At 41.7% G+C, this 21,767-nt stretch overlaps 1 protein-coding gene across 1 annotated transcript in view; it reads right to left on the minus strand.

Annotated features, from left to right (window-relative positions):
* Window positions 1–21,767, minus strand: part of LOC138268360 (leukocyte elastase inhibitor-like) — a 95,890-nt gene that overhangs the window by 40,495 nt on the left and 33,628 nt on the right. The window lies entirely within an intron of this gene.

Consider the following 21,767-nt stretch of genomic DNA (forward strand, 5'->3'; position numbering starts at 1 on the left):
AAAGAGGAAATCTGTTGCAATGTAGTTCCTCGCCTAGGGCATTGTAGACAATGGACATATTTTCCATGAACAGACAACATTTTCTGACAGCTACTAGAATCATGAATGAAGACCTCATAGCGATATACACATCGGTTCACCGACCTTGAAGTTACACTGCACAGAAAAAAGTGCCCAAAAGATTAGGAAGTTCTTGGGGAATTGCACTAAACTAAGGGCACATGTTACTTTCAACAGAAAAGAGGAGTATTAGACATGCGGTCCATCAAGGCAACAGCATTGCACATGCCTAAGTAGCAGGATGGATTAGGACACTGATCAGCCTTTCCCCTTATGTGTGTATGGAACAGAAAAGAAGACTGAAAAATATCACATACTAGGAAATGTGTGTGATAATATCATAGGCAGGTCCGAAGATCACATCAAATACAGAAAGGATACAAACAAGCATTTGCAGTGCAATGGGTCTCGAGTTTTTTCTCGAGTAAGAGCTATTTGCGTTGTAAATTCCGAACTGGACATTTCTTGCCACATACATTGAAAATAATAAGTAAAACAGAAGTTCACTCCCAGTCAAACATATTATCGGCAAAAATGCAATTACCCATGTAACAGGGTCGATGTGATGTAAAGCGCTTGACTACTGCCCAGCGAGATCGCGCTGCGTAGGAAATAAATAGAAAAATGTAGTCCATTTACCACACGGCAAACACAGAGCCTCGTATGTTTTCAGTAGTTGGCCGGTGCTCTCGAAGAGTGCTAAACACCAGAAAAGGCATGACGTATGCATGCCTTCCACTAATGAAAGCAAGCACATTTTAAAAGGCAAGCCCACAAACCAACCAACTCGTGGGTGTACGTGGTTACAAGCCCATAGAGAGATTACAGCAGGGAAAGAGCACTTTGCGCTCGACCCTAAAAAAGCACATGATGTCACTATTTTTCATATACCAGAAACATGTGAATCGACATCCCAGAAGATATCAAATAAAAATCCTTGCAATTGTTCATGTAGAATAAGCTGATGAGTTTTATTATACATTTTAGTTCAAGATTGGATTCCTGCAGGACTGCTTATGTCATTTCCTGTGTTTCAGGCTCTGGGTAGAAGTAACATCAGAAAGAGTACAACGATTTATCTACTGCCAATCCTCCTGGCACAAAGCACTGAGGATGTGCGATTTACTTGTGAGAGCTATAATATTCACCAGGTACGTCTTGGAATTATCTGCAAATGTTGACTGTATCCCTAAACTCAATGGAAAACCTTAGAACAGTTGACATCACAATGCTTTCTGCTGGGTCAGCTCTTGAATGTCAGAGGTAGACTCACAAGGCTAGCCATTGGTTTATTCATCTAAGCGTTTATCAAGAACATTCTCAACAATAAAGCATTGTCCTGCCAGGAACAGAAATTTTGTACATTTCTGATACTATTGAAATACAAGAAAATAGTGTTGCTGGAATTGAATTGATCCACACGTATGAAGTGCTTGCCGAACTACAGAAGATGCACAGGAACAGGGCCAAGAAGTCACACCATTGCCAAAAACCAATGAAGCAGCTCATTGAAAGAAATATATTCAATTCAGTTCACTCATGCTTATACAGTACATGGCTACCCAAAAGGGCCTCCTAATGCTCAAGAATATTCAGTAATTATTAAATTGCAATGACGCGAACAGCTATGTTTTCAATAGTTTCCTAAAACAGAGTTCATCTTCTATTTTCCCTATTGTAACAGGCAGTTTGTTCCACAGTTGTACCACTAAAGAGGAGAAGGACCTACCTTCTGGATCGCAACTAAATTTAAGGAAGAGGATCTGAAGGGTCTAAAAGGCCTATAAGGTTGCATCATATGCTGCAGTAGTTGATGGCATTTTTTTGTAATACGCGCAATGAGAAATATATAGAGACGTAAATTGAATTCTTTTTGTTTAAATGGGAGCCAATGCAGAGCGGCCAGAGACCTCAACACAGATTGATACTTTGGTATCTTCAACAGCAGACAAGCTCCTGTATTCTGGACCACCAGCAACCTTCTCCCAAAGTTTTATGGGCAGCCTAGGTAGAGAGAGTTTCCATAATCAAGGCAAGTAAAAACAAATGCCTATTCCACTATCCTCTGTAAAGGAGGCAGTAGGACAGCTAATATTTTTCTGAGTGTTCTCAAGATACAACAGCAGTTGGAAGCTAGCTTCTGGACTTGCATCTTAAGGTTAGATTGCTATCCAACCAATTGCCCAAAATCTTACTCATGGGCTTCGACTGGAGACAGTTACTCCAGTCTGTGGACCAGCAATTAATATTATTGCCGACCACCATCCCCTCAATTTTGTCTTTAATACGTTTCAGACAGTATGATGCAATCCAACATCTTACCTCGTTCGGCCTTGGTTTCCACTGGTCTACTTTAAAATGGTTATCCTGAGTTAAAGAGATAATACTCTGTGTATCATCTGCCTATGAAACAACTGAAAGATCCTAGACTGAACAATTGCCACAAAGGGCCTTACATACAAATTAAAAAAGGGTGTGACTCCGTGAAGATCCCTAGGTTACTCAACACTTTAGGGAGAAGAAATGTCTGTTATATGCCTTAAGTTTCTATCCTCCAGAAATGACGGTAACCAACTCAGCGAGGAACCTGATAATCCTGTTTGTATTCTTTGTTGTAACACCTCGTGGGAGACTGTATCGAAGTCAGCACCCAAGTCTAATAAGATTACTGCTGCAGTCCCACCTTGGTCCAAGGTCATTTTAAGTTCCTCAACCACAGCTAACAATGCCATCACAGTGCTGTGACCGGATCACAATCAAATCCAGTTTGCGTAAGATGAAGCATATTTTTTGTTCCAATCATGCTGTAAGGTGTTGATTGAAATGTTTTTCCAGTACCTTACCCTCAACAGGTAGCAAGGATATTGGTTTGTAGGTTTCCACTTGTAGAAGATCATAAGTATTTTAGTCTATGTTTTACCACTGTGTGTTTCAAATAGGTGGCAGTATACCCGACTGTAAGGATAAGTTAAGTAACTCTTGAAAAAGGGGATAGATTGACTTCTACCCCTGCCTAAGAATATGAGGAGGTACAGGGTCTAAAGGAGCCCCTGATTTTACCATATTCATTAAGGCCATTAAGCCTTCTTCCTTATTCTCCTGAATGAAGGAAAAAGGCTCATTGTGCACTTTTGCACAATAACATAAACCTTAGTAAGACAGGGACAATACAGTAGGCTATTGTAAGAGTGAGAACAAGCAATGCTTCAGTAAAGGTCACTTTGAGATAAGTAAATACTTTCAAGACTAGGAATCAGGATAATAAAAGCTTAAATAGATTACAGTGTAAGTAACCATGCCTCAGAAACCCAACTGTCCCACGCTATTATCCCTTGGACAATAGTTTTCCCTGATAACAACCTCTAGTTGCAATGAATAACCGTGTTTCACAAAGGGAGGGCACTTTATACTCAAAACTTCATGTGAGTCAGTGCTCACATGGGCACAACTGCAAGTTTGACCAGTTTTAGTGCTAACTCCTGGGTCTAAAATGTTCCTAAAACAGGTGTAGGAAGGCACAGAGGTCGTAAAATGGGAGGGCTATTGATAATATCATCAAAGAGCAACATGGAGGGCAGTATTCATGTGATGCGTTCATATTTGTGGACAGGTCCCAATGACTAAGATGGCAAAGAAAGTACATTCTTTGCTAAACAATGCTTGGCACCACCACCACAAGGAGAAGCTCTGCACTGATGATATTTATGCAGTCTAGATGGGTGGATACATATTTGAGGACCAAGGACTCCACAACTGTGGCAGATTAGATTGAGCTTAACCCATAAGAAATTTCTAAGTGAACAAAACACTATTCCAGCAGAGCTGCACAGGTAGTTGCATATTAAGGATGCAAAAGGACAACACTCATAGATGAAGTGCTTACAACTATATGCTAGGTTCAAATAATCACCAGCTGGTTTTTGGTTCCTGGCTAGGCTTTCATAAAGGATGTATGTGATATTTCTATAGGGCGAACCTAGACAAAGGGCAGCGGAAGAGTGTACTTGGTCAAAGATCAGCATAAAGTCAACAAATAGGTAGCTGGTTTGTGGAAGGTTAATCAATTATGATGTAGCTTTCTTTAAAGAAAAGCGTAATCAACTCTTTTATAATTTGGAGCAGCATTATGGCAGTCCTGATGGATATTGGGATTCTGTGCCAGATCCCCGGTACATAGATGGAAAAGGACTGCAGCCTTGTTTTCTCTTTCTTACACTTCTTAGTCTGCAGCCTGATAGTGTCCTGGCTGTGGGTGTACAGAGAACCATCAGAGATGGTGATTGTATCTGCAAGATAAGAGGGGATGCTGGTCGTGAAGGATTTGTAGATGATGTCAGATTTACTTTCAGACAACTGTATGTTATTATTCATACATTATTAATTTGCAAGCTGTTTAGGTATACCAAATGCAAATGTGGATACAAAACGTATTAAGACATAACTGAGAAAATGCACCTGATCCATTGTTCAACATTCAGATATAAAAGGGATTAGCTGTTAAGATGACGCAATGATGATATCTGTAATTACTGGTCCAAACTTTAGCCTACTGCATCAACAGCATGTCCCTTACAACAAATGACTATAAAAGTTACACAATAATGTTACGAGTCCTATGTGATGAATTTCACAAAAGTTGAAAAAAACAGTTGCCACGACCAGCATTGTGAAATGCCAAAGATGTGATCATCAATACTTCTTAAAATCCTTATGGCTGTTATCTCAAAGCCATAGCCACCTCAGGAATGTAATCGGTTTACGCTGCCTACACTGCAATTGCTGCAATAGCAAATAAGTGTTGGTTATTTAAATGATATAAGCCATAACTGACAGAGTCACTGTTAATCAGTATTAGGCTGATTTGTCAATGTTCATATGACTAATTACAGGTTGCAACACCACCAAAGAGTGAGGTGAAGGCAATATCTACTAGACTCTCAGAGAAGCCCCATATTTGATTGTTGTTCCTGAGGTGTAGGCCAGAAGCTGCACCGCAACATTAGGGCTGGTCAATGGTTCTCAAGAATCACCATTTAAAGTTCTTCATTAAGTTGAAGTCAATTGAAAACAGAAGAAAAAAATCAGGTTGTGGGTGAACAATGCCCTTTCCACTGAGAAGAGGCACCTCATACAACTTTTTGAGTCTACAGCCTTCAGCCCCTGTAAATGCCTCATGAAAAGGGTTAAATGAAATGGTGACTCAGGCAACACATCTTTTGCTATATGTTGGTCTTTGTGATTTATCATAATTTACCTTCCGCAGCAGAAGAATAGATGTTTGCCACTGAGAGGTTTTGAGTTGACAAAAATTATGCTCAAATCGTCTATTATTTCATGCAGAACCTCGAGGTGCAAAACATCCTCTTCCTAATACCCGTGTACACGTAAGTTGATACTGTATGTATGTTCCCTTAGTTCCCTCCCGCATCCATGTCCTGAGCTGTTCTCATCAAAGGTGTGGCATTCCCCACTGACCATACACTCACAAATAACATTAAAAATATCATCTGTCTCCTGTCAATCTAACCCCACCCTGCATATTCCTCCTAAACAAAATACAAAAACTAGCATGGCTTTTGCCACCTTCCCCTATCTGATTTCAATCCCCGGTCAACTATCAAATAATAACTGGCCTCCTGCCATTTTACTCCCTACCCCTTGAAATAGGCAATAACATACCTTCCCTGATTCTACTCCCCACCTACCCCACTGAGTTAATCCTCTCCACTGCTCACCTCATTCACAAACAAAAACATCCCTGGACATGTGCTTCCCATCCCAATCTCGCTCGGTGTCCCTTTCCAATATCCAGCTCTTTCCCCGGCACAAATCATACAATTACATCTGACAATCTGCCTGTGTCTATTAGGTTTTCTTTGCAGTTTTCCATTAGAAGGCTGATAGCTGTACTTGAGTGAGAGTAGCCAGAAAACTCAGTAGAACCTCTGTCCCTCAGTCTCTTCCTCCTTTTCTATAGGATTTGAGGATGCTGAGGAAGGCGGAAAAGTTGAAACTGCAATATTTGCCTTTCAGCTTCTCCCATGGTTCTGTAGGGACCCATGAGACTGAAAAAGGGGAATGTGGATCTGCACCATCCTCCTCTCTCCGGTTTCCTTTGGGTCTAGGGGAGGGGAGTGTGTCACTTTCTAAATTGGCTTTTCACATTTGTTTGTAACAAAATGCTGTTAGGACAATACTCTAGGGCCTAAAAGGTTTAAGGGAAATTGGGTGATCTTTGTGATAAATATCACATAATGCTCTGGTAACAAAAGGAGTCAGACACTTCTGAAATATCCCAAAATACAGAAAACCTCCATGTAAGGCTTTTACTTTAAGGACGAGCAAGGTTGAATACTAAGGCACAACTCTTTAAAAGGTTTGACAAAGGGCACTTCTGTCAACAGCAATCAAAGGAGAACACTGAACAAAACATAGTTGCTTGTTTACTAATGTTTAATACAATATGGTTGCTGTGGCCCTGAACTAGGGTAGGAAACTGTAGAACATATATGTTTTCAGATATGATGTTTGAAGTTGGCAAGACCTCCAAATGAAAGCATTTATGACCTGCTGGATTTTATCTACATATCCTGTATGCATTATAAGAGGCATAGTCGAGAACAAAATGTTCCACTTAGGCAGAATTGCCATTTTAACCAAGTTGACTCATCCAAGTATAGTCAACGGAAGATGTGCCCATCTTTGCATTATGCCTTTGCATTCCACCGACAATTTTTGTTGATTCCTCTCTGCCAAATGCTTGAGATCATGTGTCACCATTATACCTAAATACTTCACTTCTTTCTTTCCATTTACCGAGCTATCCTTCATATTCCAAGACATTGTATCTGTTTTTTCAACATTCACCAGGCATCCTGATATGCTGCCAAATTTCTCAGCCAATTCTATCACCGCGGGAAGAGCTGTTGATAGCTTATCAGTATATACAAGGAGATCATCCGCATATAAAGCTACCTTTTTTTCCCAACCTTTACACCTAAAAGGAGAAATAGTCAAATTCTGCCTGATCTTCCTAACTAATGGTTCTATATACAAATTGAATAATACGGGAGATAAAGGGCATCCCTGCCTAGTACCTCTTGTAATTGAGATGAGTCCTGTGAGGTTCCCGTTTACTCCAGGATTGTGTTTACTATCACAGCCACTACTTCCTACTCTACCAGAGCCACTGCTTGACTTGTTAAAGAAGAGGCACTGAAACTCAAAGTTTTCCCCAGAAGGCCGCTGCTGAAGGTCTAGGTTGCCAAATATCAATGCTGTCTAGTCTTTATTCCACCTAAGACCTCTTACCCAACCATCATAGACTCCCTTTAATCTCACTTGTTTTCCTGTCTCTCTTTCCCCTTCTTTCTCCGTTTTCTGCCTTTCTCTTTCTTGGTTAAAGACCAGTGAGGGAAAATAAGTCCCTGTCCCCCAAAAAGAGTGTGGGTGGGTCCCGTCTGCAACCATGGGCTCAAATTAGGCACTGATCACATAGGATGATGATTATTTTTAAGAGTAGGAATCCGGTTGTGTCCTTCCAGGATGTCATTCTTATCTTTGGAAAGAAAGGGGGAGGGCAGAACTTGACACACAAACATCTTTGGACAAGTAGGGCAAGGCTGTGTGGACTGAGAAAAGATAAGTGGTGCTTCCTTGAAGAAGTTCTTGACTACTCAGGATACACCTGTTGTGCTCAAGAGGTTAAGCCTCAAAATGACTTGGTAAGAGCCATAAAACATGCTCCCAAGTCATGGGACAAAGCTTAGTACTGAGCAGTGCTTGTCAAGGATGTTCAGAGGATTTTTGTGCCTAATTTGTACCGGTGGTGGGCAGTGAGACGTATTTTTCATCATCTGACTCTGGCCTAAAACAAGAGAGAAAAAGCTAACAAGGGAGAAACAGGGGAAACAAAGAGAAAGATAGGAAAACTGTGGCAAAGGGAGCAAGATGGCGGGCAGTAGAAAGAGACAAGAGGTGAACTCCAGGCTAAGCACCACCATCTGGCATCTGAACTTATTTATGTTTTTCACAAACTAAGCCCTCAGCTTTCTAAAATGCATAGGTAATTTGCAGACTTTGCTCGCTAGAACTCTTGAGGCAGGACTTCATACAGGCACATGGTTTTCACAGACTTTTTTGTATCGCTTTAGATTTGTCTTTCAATTGCCATTCAGCTTTCTTTGGCAAGAAAACCTTCCCTGTCAGGCACAGACAGAGCAACAGATCACTTCTCCCGGCTGGGTAATAAGACACACAACTCTAGGGATACAAAGTGAGCTCAGGCTTTAAAATATTCCACATTGTCTAACGCTTCATTGGGTCCCTGCTCAAGAAGAGACAGAGAGAAAGGTGATGTAAAAACAGAGAATGGAACGTTAAAAAACAAGAAGCATACGGAGGCCTCTGACAAACAGAAATCGAGTGAAAGGTAGGAAACATATAGTGGAAAGAAATAGAATTACATAATGAAATAAATGCAAAGGTAAGAGGACTGAAAACGGAGGGCACAATGGCGTTGGGGGGCAAACAAGGGGGGGGTTCGGTAGAAAAACAGAGGTGGAAAAAACAAGAGGAGAGAACGAGAAAAAGCAGGTGAGACAAACAGAAAAATAATAGTTTTCTAGACTTTTATGTAATGAACATTTTACGAAGAGTTACTAACAAATACAGAACTGGCACAGTACGTGCATTAGCAGTGCATGGTCCATTAGATGCAGACAATAATAAAGTTGTTGTCTCTTTGATATTTTACCAACCGGCCCTGTATTTTCATGGCCGTGCCAATTAAAAAAAAATGTAAAAGCAATAAAATACAGTATTTGTCCTTTTCAAATATAATCTTAAAATAGCAAACACGTGAAGAAACTTGGGGACAATAAAGATGCTGTATGGCCAACGGCAGTGAAAAATTCACCAACTCGTTGAGAATCGTAGGATTGATAAATGACCTTTATTTCAGTTCATTAAAGCCATAAAACTGTATTTCCCCGTGAGTAGCAGCGCAAGCTTCATTCATACGGAGAATAGCTACATTAAGAGGTTATAGGTACAGGTATAGGTGAACTAGGTGGTTGCTCAGGGTGCTAAGTGAAGTACGTGCCAAATTCAAGTGAAAAACGTAAATATAGAAATGGATACATTTCTAGCCTAAATCTGTCATTGTGTATTGGTGGTGAATGCACCATGTCCTTGGTTTGTATAGGGTGCCAGTTATCGGTAGCTTCTTAGGGCAACATTGGCAACAGCACACACTTTCCTTGTCTTACAGCATTTTGTGTTTTACATTTTGCACAAATTAAAAATGAGTAAATAACTCAACATGGCCATGAACAAATCAAGAAGAATGTTTGGTGTGGAAAGTGAGGTATTATATAGTCATTTATATAGTGCTTCAAGTCCCCTCCAGAGATTTGTTTGCACTATTTGTATAGCACTGCATAACCCTTGCAAGATGGTGAAGAACCCTGATTTTCACCGTGGCCCTGGGTGCCTTTCGGAGTTCATGGTTGAAAGGGCGTAGTCTATGACTTGGCTTATGTGGGATATGATCATTCCAGTACATGAAGTAAGATGGTTAGTGGTGTACCATGCAGTTTATGAATGGGTGTTTATTATCCCTAGAAGAGGGGGGGTTACAACACCATTTTATAGTGTGAAAATCATCACTTATAGAGCATCAAATGTAGCATTGTGCTCAGTTTTGTGTAACACATCTGGCACGTGCCTCGTTGTGAAGGCCTCATTTTTATTATGGACAGTTTTTTAGGCTATTATCTGCCATGCTACTCCCAGATGTAGAACCCACCACTGTTGTACTATTACAACCAGTGGCGGCCTGTCCTTTAGGGCGGAGGGGCCACGCCCCCCCACCTTTTGCCCTCCATGAAGAGTGTCTGTCAGGCTGTACAAAGGTCAGCCTGACAGACACTCTTCATGTTCAGGTCAGACATGCGCGATTTGTGCACACTCCTGGCTGGCTGAGCTGAACTTTGCTGGGCTGAGGAGGTCACAGCTCCTATGGGCGTGACCCCCTTAGCTCTGCAAAGGTGCCTCAAGGCCCTCCCCGGGTGACGAGGAAAGCGTCACCAATTGACACTCTCACTGGGCGCTTCAGTTTAAGCCCTGAAGTGCCCAGGATGAGTGTCAATCAGTGACACTTCGTCACAGAGTGGGGTGGGGTCAGCAGTCTCACTGACCCCATCCCACTCTGTGACGAGGCTGGGACTGCTGCCTTCCCTCATTGGCTGATCATAGGTCAGCCAATGAGGGAAGGCAGCAGTCTCAACCCTCCTGGGACCTGGAGGCCGAAGGTAAGTGTGTGTGTGTGTGTGTGTGTGTATGTGTGTGATGTTTCAAATTGAATATTTTGTGCATGCATGTTCGAATTGTATGAATGTTGTTAACGGATGTGCGTGCCTGCGTGTGTGAAAGAATGATTGTGTGTGATGTTTTAAAATTAATGTTTGGTGCGTGCATGTTTGAATGGTATGAGTGTTGTTAATGGATGTGCGTGCGTGTCTGTGTGTGAAATAATGAGTGTGAGTATGTGTGTGTGTGTGCCCCGCCTGCCCCCCTCCCTCCTAAAGCTGCCGGCAGCCACTGATTACAACTTCTAGAGGCTACCTCCAATATATTGAGCCTAGTTATGTGGGCAACCTCTGGGTGTTATCATCAATTATGAAGGTCATATCCTAGAACAGAGTATCCATTTCTGCATATTTCATCTTGAGAATTACTTTAAATTCTTGAGGACATGTATGAACTGTTATGTCCAGTTATGGGGCTTTATTTGGAGAACTGAGTCATGTAGTTAAAGTTCCATCAGAAAGATTGTGTTCAGTTTCTGATGTCTCATCTGGCATATGTCTATAGGATTTAGCGACCCCATCCTGCACATTATGTCAAGCTAAGCTGTCGAGGCCACATCTGGAGTTTGTTCAATAATAGGTACTACATCTTAAGTAATATGTCCAGTTCTCAAGTCTAAGTCTGATGCATCGCTTCCAAGTTTGAAAGCCATCTCATGTATTTTGTGTCCTTTGCTGGATATCACCTCCGTAATACTGTCTCAAGCACTTGCAGGCTCACCCGGTGTATTGTGTGAAGTACTGAAAGTTACACTATATCTAAAAAGCCGTTAAGAGGCAGACTAAGACAAAAACTGTAGGAAAAGATCCTCCCATGATGTCCTTTACTTTGAAGCTCAGTCTGCAACTAGTCCTATAAATGCTGGCTGCACTTCCAGTGTCACTTTCTGTTTTAGAGGAGATCAGCATAGCAATGAACTCATCCTTCGGCAAATTAGTGTAAATCATAGCTTTACTCTTGTACATACTCTCAGGTCATCCACATAGACCTGCAATACTGATCTTGCATAGATCTGCAATACTGGCAGGGTGGACTTCACGGCAGCCGTCTTTTAATTGGCCTCATACCTTTCAATGGACATGATTAAAAATGTAACGGCTGACACATATCTATAATAACTGATATCGCCAATTTTAAAGGGTTACCTTTTACTGATACACCTACTGAAATTGCATTTTATTCAATAGGACTTGACAATATGTTTTTCACTTTTTTGAATTCCGCAAGCTTGCACATCCTCTATTTGAGGACGTTACCAAATATACACAGAACTATAACATTTGAATTAGAGTTGTTTTTTATTTGATAAAATATAATTTGGCACATTTTTAGTTTTTCCATGAGCTTTCACATCCAGTTACTTTTAGAGCTACCAAATATAATACACAGTAAGGGACTATTATATTTGATAACCCCCCGGTTTCAAGAGTTACCACTTACCAGGATAGAATTTAACATGGTCTTATGTTGGCTAGGTGAACACAGTATTTGTATGCCCTAATTTTATTTGTTTTCCAATATCTTTGGTATAGAGTTACCAAATATAATATTCCACAAGCTTTCCCATCCTGTTCTTGTATGGGAAACCAAATATAAGTGTCTTTACCATGCTATACTTGTCATTCCTTGGTTTCAAAGCAATACCTTGCAGAGATATATTGTTTGAAATGGAGGCCGGAACGCTCCACGTTACAAAGCACTCACTGGTTTATTTAGTAGAAAAGGCTGATGCCCAGGGTATTAGTGAGATAAGTAGAGACAAAAGGGGAGAGATGACTTTGGGTTTGGAGAGGGGGATAAGAAAAGAAGGGGATCACCTCATGGGTGAAAGCATCTTTAGGGCAATCAGAAAAATGTCCTGTTAAAGCTTGCACGGAAGGATGATCGATAGGAAAAAATGAGCGGGAAAAGTGGATAAGATGAATAGCAGAAAGGGTACTGATGATCCACAAGAATGCAATAGAGGAATCAAAAAATGGCATGCAGGATGGCGTGCTCAAAAATTTTTTCTGAAGAAACAACTGATGAGGGTCCACACAATAGGATGGAAAGGATAGCAGAAGGGCAATGGCCTCTGGGATTGCCCGAGGGAGAAGGAGTACGGGATGCCACAAAGATCCCAAGCATTCCAGGTTCATGCATTAATACCTGCTCCATTGCAAAGTTTGGGTTGCATTCTGAGACCTGTAGTCTACCTAGTTCATACTATTCAGTACTTAAGCTACGAGAATGCAAGGAAAGAATGTCAGTTGTTACACCGCAGGACTTTAACCACGGCTACATGTCACAGTAAGTAAAACAGGGATGCCTTCACTGTTGAGGTTTTTACACCAGGAGCACCTTTGCTTCACTTTATTTATATATGTATGTGCACTTTTAGTTTTTGGTACCTATTTAAATCACAATATATAATTATTTATGATTAAAATATGATTTTCATGTTTGTTAATATGCGAGGGGGTGTAGAGGGGTGTAGGGTGGGGTGTTGTAAAGGGAGTAGAGTGGAGTCAGGTGTAGCAGCGTTTAGTTTGTGTAGAGTAGAGTATGCATGGTATAGTAGTGCACTGCCATTACAGCAAACACATTTTCAATTAAAATGCTCATTACATTTGCACAGACATATAGTTTTATTGATAAAACTATACAGTGCACAAACGATAATGTGTGGAAATCAGCATCACCTAGTGTACTGATTTGTTTTGATCCCATAAAAATACTTGTTTCCACCACTATTCAGAATTTTAAAACGTGCTTCATTTGCGCTGTCCTAATTCTGATACATTCTCAATTATTTGCACAGTTAATTTACAGGCATTTACACGTTGGTGTATATGAAAAAAGTAACATCCTGCAGCATTTTTCACTCCAATACCCAGCAGGATTGTCACAAAAATCCTCTCACTCTGCAGTGGAGAAAGAAAAGTAAACACCAAGCTCCCTGGGAGACAAAGCCTGACATTTGGCCTCTGTCTTTGAACCCATTTCAAATGTTACAAGATAAAAACAAAATGTATGGGCCTGTTTATTGCTCATTCACTTCTGAACTCCAGCATGGGTATTTTAAGGATGTTTCAGCACCTCCTACTCCCCGAGCCCATTGTATGGACGTGAAATTGAGGGATAGGATTAAGTTATGCTATTGGTAAAGAAGACTGATCAAACTAAACAAGTTCACAGATCCAGCATTGTTTCTCACAGGCATCTGGTAGCAGCAGAGATGAGTAGAATCAGTCAAGCAGAACGATAGGAGGCAGGAAACCTTTTCAAAGAAATACAGCAGTTTACTGCTGCAAACTAGCAGACAGAACACTATCCTGCAGTGCCTCACGAAAAAGAATAAAAGAGTTCTCAGAAAGTGAGCCCTCCTGGAAGAACACAAGGAGTCAGAGAGGTGGTAAACAAGCTAGGCTTCACAGGTAGAACAAAGACATACTGGACAGCCTAAACCAAATACAGCTAGCAAATGGAAGGCAAGCAAATGTGAGTTACAAACCACAAAGCCAATGGTAAGCAATGGGAGCAATGCATTCCCAGGGAAGCTTTCAGAAAGACCTAAGAAGTCTTTCACGACCAGACAAGCAGCGCTGTCTGGTAGGCTTCGAACTAAAAACTGCAAAACCACTGAAACTCACCAGATATAGTTAAGTGAATTGACTATAATTTGCACCCCATTCACGTACTGGTTATGATCTTATATACTTCATCATTCGTGACATTTTAAATTACATTAATAAAATGGATGGTGTGCTCCAAAATGTACGACTGACTACTAACCAAACTCCACCCCTTGTGAATGTTAGTGTTTTTTGTGTTTACACTAGTTTTTATTTTATTTCAACACTTAATTTTTTTAAGGTTTTTTTACCAGTGGAAATGTAGTGGCTCATGGCACTGTGTAGTTCGAGTTAGGTCAGTTTCCACAGGAAGAGCATTTTTGTTTGTTCATTTAAGAACTGTGCACTGTTTGACGAATCTGCATTAAACTTTTCAAAAGGCTTCTTCATGGAAAGTTTTGTGCTAATCTGTCAAGAAGTGTGCAAGAAAATGAATAGTGGGGGGAGTTTTAAAACTGTGATTTCCCGTGTTAATTATCATTGTAATTTTCACTCTCCAATACAGAAATAAACAGCTGAATGGATACATTAGGCAAAATGTTAGAACTTTACTTAGAAAGCGTGCTTTAAGAGCTTTGCAGTAAATTCGCTCAGAAAATCAAAAATGTGGTCTTACAGAGGGGCTTGGGTTTCTATAGAGGAGGGTAACTCTCAGAAAAAGTTAGGTATATCTGGACATCTTCCCATGGTCTCCTGTGGAACCAAAAACACTTCAAAATTAAACCACCCGGATCGTGCAAGAGAGCTTATTCCCTTCATGGGTAATTTCAGTACAGAAGTACCACTGATGTTGCCGCTAGCGTGTCTGACCTTATTTGGTTAATTGACATTATGTTATAAAGGGGCGTGTTTGTAGGTCGATGAACCTTTTGACTGTGGTTAGAGTAGTTCCCACCATAAGACTCCAATACGAATCAATAGCAATGACAGTCAATAGCATCAATAATTATATGAGTCAGTAATCTCCACACACCATGACCTTCAGTCATGAATAACCACACCTTTATGTAAAAGTTAGAATGTTTATGTCCCTATATTAACAATGCTAATATCATGTAACTTGGTTTCAAAATCAAATGGTAAGCCTACAGAAACAATACTGGCCACCCAAATTGCCTAAAGAATCGCAATTTAATCAAGGCTTGGACTACCACACATTTTAAGGTTATAGTGCAAATCAACAGCAAGAATAACTGTGCAAATTAAATGGCATACATTTAGATTCAGCAAAGAAAAGACATTAACTGTTATTACATGTAGCGAGCATAATCAGTGAGTACCCTAACTACCCTTCAGATTAGAAAAGCATGTTTGGACTTCATGCAAAACAATGTTAATCAACACAAATTTGGAAAAAGATCTAACTATGGCTCTATCAAAATTAGTGGTTAGTACCAAGGGAAAAAAGAAAATAGACATAACAATCATTATCGTCTTATACCTTGCCTCAGTATGGTTCAGCAAGCTGTGACAGTCTTCGTCAATTGGGCTTCGGTTCGGTCAGCAAGGCATCAGAATTCAGCATTATTGTTCAAGAAAGCAAAGTCTCTTAAGAAAAGAATAATAACTCTCAAAAGAAATGGGGAGAATGGTGCATCTCCTCTCGATGCAGTCTGGCTAAGATAGATTTCCTAAAAACTACTTGCCACTTGCTATTGGTCAAAGAATCGCAGCGCGTTTACGTTTAGTCTAATGAAAGTAGAACCCCAAATCTAAGAATTTTACTAGTCCACTGTTCTCATGTTGATGATTGGCTCCTCTTCCCGTCGTTGGGCTTGTCAGGTAACAAATTTGTATCAGCTTATACTCAAGTCAGTGCATTTTTTGTCTGCTCCTGGGAATGTCATCATTACACACACTAAGATATACAATGTATCCCTAGCTAGTAAAACATTTTCTAGCAAGCCGATTTCATGGGAAAGAATTTCAGCTACTAGCATTTGGTCAATGCAGTGGAAAATCACAATTTAATTCTATGAAGCAGCCACTTTATAAATCGCCTAAGCAATGCAGCTTGACATGATGCAACTAGGTCCAAGACCTTGCTAACTTAAGGTCTATGATTAATAAAGCAAATACATTACCATAAATATGACATACTACTACATTAATCCAAATATTTGCTCAACAGTTTACATTAATAAGTGCACTTTGTGATCATTGGTGGCCACTCAAGTAAGCACAATTTCAAATGTGTGCATTATTTCTCTACGTCAACTAATTTTCTATGCAAATTCAATACTCAGAATACATGAATAATCATTAGTAAAAATTCAGCGTTAACAGTACTGCAGTATCTAATGAGGAAAATGTTGCAGCTGCCATTACAGAACTCAAGGAATCGGTCCCCTAGACCTGAAAAAGAACATTCCAAAGGATTCCAAAGAGACACTACCTTAAATTACTTGATAAATATATGTTATTTTGGGTCAATGGAACTGCAGCACCTCCTGTGGTATAGCGACGATACTGTTACACAAAAATAAAAGACATGGACAACCCCTGCTAAGCATGTCGGAAGGTCATTTGCAATAGGGCTTCTCCTGATGGGTTGAAAGCGGGGCTTGGTCTCAGGCCAGGCCCTGCAGCCACCTTCTGCTACCCAGCTATTATAGTTAGGTCAGATATTCTATAGGAGCATTTTTGTTTTTTTTCAATAACTTTGGCACGTTTTGACAAATGTGCATGAATCCTTCCAAATGAAGTTCATCCACACTGGCTGCTTGATGGAAAGTTTATCGCTGAAGCATCAAGCGGGGACCAAGAAAAAGGGGGAGGGTCCAAAAGTTTGATTTTCCATGTTCATTTGTTATTGTTATTCCCATTACTCTATAACCCCTTGCATCATTTTAAAAAGGAAAGTTGTTCTAAAGGGCCTAAAGTCATATACAGCATAGAGTTACTGTGTGTACACAAGCTGGCCTAAAAAATACATACAAATGTTACCATACCTGTAGGTCTAGTAACTTGAATAATCTACTCGACCTAACTGTAACGCTCTTGTTCCATAAACTGGTCTTACATTGCATGATCCTAGGCAAATATTTTATTTCAAGAAACCTTCCTTCTTCTTCATTATCACATATCAGAGTACTTCGAAATAAGTGAGTTCAGCATGTGAGCTGTAATCAAAACCTCTTGTTTGATTTACAAGACTAAACTTTTGCTCCATGTAGAACAGAATCTAGCCCACACATGGGGTACACATGATTACTGACTTGCCTTCTCCTTCACGAACAGCATTGTCATCAAGCGGGGCAGTAATATTTATCAGTTTATGTTTAGAAAATATCTACTAATAACTACTCACAATGCAGAAACATGTCCGTGTGTTAAGAATATACACTATTTTGAATTCTGAAGACACTATGGGCCTCATTCTGACCCTGGCGGACGGCGGAGGCCGTCCGCCAGGGTACCGCCGCTGAATGACCGCACCGCGGTCAAAAGACCGCGGCGGCCATTCAGACATTTCCTCTGGGCCGGCGGGCGCTCTCCAAAAGAGCGCCCGCCGGCCCAGAGGAAATGCCCCTGCAACGAGGACGCCGGCTCAGAATTGAGCCGGCGGAGTTGCAGGGGTGCGACGGGTGCAGTTGCACCCGTCGCGTATTTCAGTGTCTGCTTAGCAGACACTGAAATACTTTTCGGGGCCCTCTTATGGGGGCCCCTGCCGTGCCCATGCCATTGGCATGGGCACGGCAGGGGCCCCCAGGGGCCCCGCGGCACGCCCTACCGCCATCCTGTTCCTGGCGGGCGAACCGCCAGGAACAGGATGGCGGTAGGGGGTGTCAGAATCCCCCATGGCGGCGCAGCAAGCTGCGCCGCCATGGGGGATTCTAAGGGCAGCGGTAAACCGGCGGGAGACCGCCGGTTTGCCTCTTCTGACCGCGGCCGAACCGCCGCGGTCAGAATGCCCTGCGGGGCACCGCCGGCCTGTCGGCGGTGCTCCCGCCGACCCTGGCCCCGGCCGCCGGGGTCAGAATGACCCCCTATATCATAATTTAACAAGATCTTGTTCATGATTTACGGGGCAAACATTTTTAAGGCTCAGCTCGTGGCCATGCTCTCAGAGAGAGCTGAGCCTTGGTTCAGCTCTCCCTGTTAATTTGTTGGCTCGACCACTTCTATAGAGCAGAAGGTGGATGTGATGCAGTAAAACACCAGCATCAGGGATGTTGTTCTGGGGAGAATGGGGAGAAAAATAACTTAGTCCGATGAACTCATGGGGAACCCATCACAACCCTATCAAGTGTTTAAGACACAAAAGATCTATGTAGAATAGTGTCACAGGAAGTAACAGATCTTACTTTGTTTAACACAACACAGAGGCATTCATTGTATCTAATTCAGAAGGGTGAGTGAGGGAGGAGGCCAACCAATAGTCAGACTTGTGATCTGAAAACTGGAGACCCGTCAAATGTTTGCAATCAAGTTCTTTCTTTAGCCTGGGCTGATACTCTCTGAGCTATTTTTGTCTGGTGCACAGTCTCAGTGCTGCACCTGTTTTGTACATGTGCTTATCTTGTATAAGCTCTCGGGGCTGTACCTGATTAAAAAAATGTAACTAATATGCTGGGGGTGCCCAAAGTGAGCTAAATAGTTTTAGGACTTAGCTTTCACTAAAGCACTGCCTGCCTGCAATCGCTGCACGCAGCCAGGGCATACCTGTCCTGGTATTTCAGTGCTGTAAGTGATCTCAGTTCTGTACCTGGCCTGGGTTTGGTGTTATATCTGTACTTGTACTCTGAGATGTTTAACTGTCTCTCTCATAGACAACCTAGCGGCGCAGCACCAGATTAAGGCTTTGTGCTTATAGTTAATAAAATACTCGTCACAGCTGGAACTTTCTCACCCTCACAGTCCTTCACCCTCCACCTGAAGACTTGTCATCATATATGGGCTCCCGGCTGGTGTCTGTGTTAGTCGGCCTTGGGGGGAGCTGCATGATTGTATTAAGATCCGTTGCCGCAAGGCCGGTTCATCATCCTTCAGGGGACGGCATCAGCTGCCTCTGGCATAGCAAGTAAAAGTAATGCACACTTATGGCAGTTTCACTTGGCATTATTTCCTAACTAGACAACTTACATGGCATAATTAGAACATTCCTCAAGCTCTTAAATAGGTTGCCTACTTCGGCTCCCTAGTTGTCCTGTGGCCTCCCACCTGTGTCCCTCTGAGGTAACGGAAGGCCAGAATCCCTGTCTTTAAAGCTGGGCTCCCAGTCAAAGAAAGCAAGTCAGAACCAGAGCCATTAAAACTTATGGTGGGATACTGGAAGCAAGGTGCAACCCAGCTTTGATTACAAAGAAGCACCCATGTGTAAAAAGGTAAACGCAGTCTTGAAACTTGCAACAGTCTAAACAACGAAAGGTGCTTAAAGGTTCTGCTAGTATGAAAGGTCAGGTAGAACATCAGTCCTTTCAGTCTGGTTCTGCTGACAGAGGCTGTAGCCGGTCCCTTTGTGCACTGTCATCAGGGTAGTGGGAGGCAGGAATAGACGGAAATGCCTACAGGTGAGTCATGTTATGCCACTCCAAGTGACTGGAGCAACCGGTCTGTGACTCAGCCAGCTTTGAGGCAGCTGATGTGTTAAGATTTTTTCCCACAGCTTAAAAACGGGAGAAACACTTGCCAAGACAGACCACGCTTCAAGTGCAGTCCGACGCTGCTCCTTAATCCTGGAATAAGCGCTGACCACTGCACGCAGGGGCTTACAAAAGGAATGTCCTCGTGCCTCAAACTATATATCACACCTGTGAGCTGCTATCTGATTGGCTAAATGCGACTTGTTTGAAGTCTGACCCAATGAGAACCATTGGTCCTGGAACTATTTTTCAGATTGGGAGTTCCTGCCATCAATGTTAGATGACTGAAGTACAAGGGATTATGAAAAATCCAAGTGTCACCACGATCTTTGCACAGGTTCTACAATGACTTTGAAGCACTGCAGATTGTTAAACATAGCAGAATGTAGGGGTATCACACGTAGAGGTGTTTAGCTCAAAAGGGTTGTGAGCATGGCTCCAAGGTATTATGCCTTACTGCTATCTTAGGAATGTATGTAGTGTATTTTAGCAAACTACAGGGAGTTGTCCACGAGGCCTGGCAGAAGGTTTCTGGTCAGTGGTAAATGCATAATTGTCAACTGTGACTTAAAATAGCAGGTCATTTAAAATATTAAGAGGGTTTCCATTAAGGTGAGTAGAGTACAAATCTCTGAAGAGGTTGTTCAAGATTTAGAAAGAGGGCAGTCCTATTAAAGTCTATAGAGGTATGTTGATTGTTAGGTGGGTGAGCACCAGTAAAAGAGGGTAGAATCCACCAAATGTAGATGACTTGACAAATCTGCTGTTTCCAGCATGTGGACAATCATTACGTTTATTATCACTTGATTTGTGATAGAACAATATGCACAGGTGCAGCATGTTAAATTACTTCAAGTCTACAAATTCTATTGGACAATAATTGGATGATGTCATTAGTGATGTCACCAATGATTTCATTTTAGATGCCATCAGTGATGTAATATGTAAGGTCATATGCAGTGCATGACGGAGCGCAAGTTATAGTTAGTTCACAAAACTGCCTCACTGCAGTACTATAGAGTGAGGCTTGAGCAACAGTTACTTGGGCCCCTCATGGGAGGACCCAGCTGAGTCCTGCTGGAGTACCAAGGTACCAGTGACATGGAAAAAATAAATACATTTCGGCCCAAGAGAACCCATGTAGGCCCCCACCCCATAAGTGCCTTGAAGTCAGGGACACAGTTTCTGAACAAGGGACTGAGTTCCCAAGTACTGTAATGGCGGCTGCAACATTTTCTTCTCGGTTGCAGAAAGTCAATCAGACCCCTTGGTACCAGTGTACTAGTCCTAGTCCAAGTGTCTGACAGGGGAAAAAACTCCCTCAGCGAACCAGAGAGCCCTATTTTTTTCTAATTTTTAGTACCAATGGGCTCCCAGAGGACAAACCATCTCAATATACTTAACTTTTTAACCTTGTGAAGCCCAATCCAAGCACCTCTTTAAATATGAATTTACCTGAAAGCATACCTTTTGAATAAAGTCCTAACTTTTTGCCAAATTTGGTGTAATTCCATTCAGCAGTTTGTTTATGTATCGTACAGCAAAGTTTCTTAAGTGAATTAAGGGAGTTAACATGGGAAATAAGCCAATTATTGCCCTTAGTTGATGGATCGATAAAAAGCTTTCCAAGAAGAAGCTGAGGTAGATGGACTACTTTTTGGAAAGTTTCATGCAGATTTGTCAAATAGCTCTAAAGGTTTTCAGTGAATTTCTAAGGCGTTTTAAATGCCAATTCCTAACTATAATTTTGTTTGTTTGTTTTTCAGTGAATTTCTAGGGATTTTCAACACTGTGGCCAGGCCCTGCAACCAAACCCCAGGAAGCTTCCAACCCAGCGCCATGCACACCCTTCGGCAGTGAGAGGCGGGGTTTGGCCAAAGGGTCTGGAAGCAGAGCTTGAACCGGGGCACCTGATTTGTTTATATTTGTAATTGCTTCCAATTCAGGATTAATTTCTCTGAATTAAGCATAGGTGCCAGAATGCATCCCAACATGCTTATATATCCAAGAAGAGGCCACAGTTTTGCGCAAAATATCTTTCCAACTGGAATACTTTCTACTGGTTACCTTGTTGGTTAAATGTATAGCGTTGCTAATCCACACCAGAGCTGCCTACAGCTGCATAAAGAACCCCGAA

The sequence above is a fragment of the Pleurodeles waltl genome, chromosome 2_1 (genome assembly GCF_031143425.1).
Source record: "Pleurodeles waltl isolate 20211129_DDA chromosome 2_1, aPleWal1.hap1.20221129, whole genome shotgun sequence".
Taxonomy (NCBI): Eukaryota; Metazoa; Chordata; class Amphibia; order Caudata; family Salamandridae; genus Pleurodeles; species Pleurodeles waltl.